Consider the following 3,587-nt stretch of genomic DNA (forward strand, 5'->3'; position numbering starts at 1 on the left):
GGGGGGGGGGGGGTTCTTCATGCCCAGGGAAATCCAAGCCACCCTAAACCTTACAATCTAAAATAATTAGCAAATATTAATGCTCAAATATGCAGAAATATATTTACAGAAGATCAAGCCCCTGCTATATCTAGTTCACATGGGTTTTGGAACTAGACAAAGGGAAAATGGCTCTGGTGGTTTATTTAAGGGGATACATTAAAGGCAGGGATAAGGTTTCAAGGGTGGAGTCTTGCTTCCTTATGTCTTGCCTTCATTAGGTTGATTGACATCTCTGCAGGTCACACCCATCTCTGTTCTTTGGCAGAGCTTGAGGGAAGTTCACCTGCATCAGGCAGTCAATCTCTGTGGGGGTGCCTTGGGGAGTTCCCAGTGCCAGACTTATCCCCTTGGTAGGCTTCAATGTTCAACAGTGCACACAGCTCACTGATGGCTTGTGACAAGTAATCAGGGACACTTACTGAGGTGAGGCTACTTTTACTTATTTCAGTCCATAGTTAAAAATGAAAAGTGGAGATTATAGCAAATGATCACAGCAAAAGAAATGTTATCAGACACTGTGAGATAAGGAACACTTAGAGAATGAGACTTTCCAGGTGTGTTTATGAAGAACATGATGTGCTGGGTGTGACTTGAGCACAGATGAATAGAAACTCTGGGAGGGCAGGTGGAAAACAAGATGATAGCATGAGGTTAGAGGCTTTGAAAGTCAGAATGAATATCTCCAACACTGCATTTGCAATCAGAGTAATCACTACATTATACTTATAAATCACAATATTTTTTAAGTGCTCACTTTTCCTTTAAGATTTTAGGAGGAAAGAAGAGGAAGAAAATGAAAAAGTGCAGAGGAGTGAACTTTACCAAAGAAAACATTTCTCACCTTTTTAAGTTGGTTTTTATAACCTCTGGCTAGGTGGAAATCTTACTTTTCAAATCTTTTCTACTGTGACTTTGAAATTTGGCTAAGGAGGTATTTATAGTAATCTTCAGTTTGTCTTAGGAAGAATTTTATTTCTCATTTCCATTAATCTTTGATTTTGTTTTTATAATCCCAAAGTCTTCATTCCTGATTTTCTAATGAGATCATTCAAATTTAGAAATATTATGTGGTCATTTCTATTTTGTTAATCTCAGGTTGTTAGAGTCTGTAAACAAGTCAAGATGGCGCCTGGTTTGTGGGGTGACACCAGTGAGCCATTAAGTGTGGAGATTCCTTATTGGTTGACTGCTGTATCTAGTTTATGTTAATTAAGATAAGCTGTGTGGAATGTATATATACCCCTCCTGTCCTACAATAAATGGCTCCCACTCCTGCTGTATCAATGTACACAAGTTGTTTGTCACCCCCCGGTTATTTTGCTGCAGCCGGACTGCGGCATCAGGTTGTCATGTGTCCCGGGGGATAAATTTATTTACAGTAAAATATTAAAGTTTCCCTTGACAAATCAACACTGATGATATGCTAGTTGAGTATTGTGAGCAAATCATCTTATTTTTTTCCCTGCCTCTCTTTAATCTTACATGCCACCCCCAAAGTAGAAGAGTATATGACATTAGTTTTCATTTTGTGTAATTTCACTGATCACCCCTGAGAAAGTCCATGAAAGATTAAGAATATAGTCTAAAATGCCACCTGGACTATGTGGGTGTTCAACAGACCAAGACTGTGTCAAGGCTTAGACATGTGTTTCCCTTGCTTCACAACAGCCTATCCTCAAATCAGGGGTACCTTCTTCATGTCCTCTGCCTTCCAAGGTCCTGTTAGTTAAGTCCATTTATTCCTAAGAACAAGCTTAAGAGGTCTCTGGATCTGCTAGTTTGGCTCCATTGCTTTATGAACCTGTGAAGCCAAGATTTGAAATGAAGATAAAAAGTAAAACACTATTCTATCCAGATTGCACTAACCAATACCAAAATTCTTGTCTGATGCATCATACACTCGAAAACTCAAACATATTATCATTATTTTAATACTTAACACTTAATTGTGGGCTATGTAGTTACATACAAGGAGAAAATCCACTAACATTAAGTAGAGGAATAAGTAACTAGAAAAGCATCTATCCAACTTTTATCATTCCTACTGGTTTGATGAACAGAATAAATTAAAATTCTCTTAAAAATGAGTATTGCTTTAGCTCTCCATTTTGTTTTCTATGTGCCTTAGCTTAGGTATGATGAAGCATATTCCAATATTTTTATCTTTGAGGCAATGTAAATGTACATACGTAGTTGTAGTAACACTAAGTCCACCTGTTACACTTTCTGTAGCTATTCAAAGAGTTTTCAGCAACATGATGTGGTAATGTAAAAAGTGTGAATATAGAAAAACGTCTGGATATATGAATGAAGAAAATACAGAACAAAATCCTAATTTTAAAAATTATTCAGAAATGAAATTTTGTGAAATCATAAGTAAGATACGTTTTTTTTTTTTTTTTACTTCATTTGCCATCTTGCAATAGTTGTCCTTCTCAAACTACTCTGTCTTTACCATGGATCCTGGCTCACTCTTACATTATGGGCATTACCCTGTCTGATTCCCAGATTATCTTTCTTTTGTGGCTGTAAGGGAAAATGTCATTATTTTCCTTTTGCTCTCACTCCTTTCCTTCTCCTCTAAATATTTAAATATTTTGTTCACTATTATTTTTAAATACACATATTCTCTTTGAGGCATCCTGAAGATTGAACCCATTTTTATTAGTCAAGAAATTTCATGAACATATACATTTTTCTCTCTTAATTGTCCATGGTTTCTTGAATTTATGTTTGCTCTCCCTAGATGGTTTGGACTGTGGGGCTTAGTGTGGCATGTGAGGTGTTGTATTAGAGAGCCATTTAATGAAGTTTGAAGTCTCAGGTTCTTATCCTGGATCTCTGACTTCTCTCAACAAAACACTTATCACCCAGTTTAGCCTGCTCTGGGCAGAGAAGGTATATTTTAAAATCTTATAAATAAAAATTGTCAAAGCAAAAAGGAGACAATGATACATTTAGAGATTATATGATTCATTTCACACATACACATTTTAATAGTGGAAAACTATCAAATAAGTTGCTTGTGTGGTGCAATATGGGAAGGCATTTCTGAGGAGCTGGTATTTCAATTGGTGCTGTGTACAGAGTAGGAATGGAGAGTGGAGGTGAGAGCAGAGGAAGGGTTGATGGTGTGAGACAGGGAGTGATCAGGGAATATATTCAGGAGGGACAGCAGTTGTTAGCCTGAAACATGGTTGAGCTCAAGTTCTAGGAGGACAAGTGGAAAGGCAGATGGTGGTGCAGGCAGCTTTGAAAGTCATGGTGAGCATCTCAAACAGTGCATCTGGAATCTGCAGTAATTATTTCATTATGTTTAAGAATCATATTTTAACTGCCCTCTTTTACTTTTCAAGTGATAGAAAGGAAGTAAAAAGCTGGGAGTAGTTGAAAAAGTGATGAGAATTTGTATTACCTGAATTTTCTCCTTCTCTAGAGAAATCAAATAAGCATCTCAATAAAAGCCTGGGAGGATTTACTTGAAGGATTATAGGTTTGATGATTATCACGATGGGATTTGTAACATCTCAGCCTGAATGGTTGGT

The sequence above is a fragment of the Marmota marmota genome, unplaced genomic scaffold (genome assembly GCF_001458135.2).
Source record: "Marmota marmota marmota unplaced genomic scaffold, marMar, whole genome shotgun sequence".
Lineage (NCBI taxonomy): Eukaryota > Metazoa > Chordata > Mammalia > Rodentia > Sciuridae > Marmota > Marmota marmota.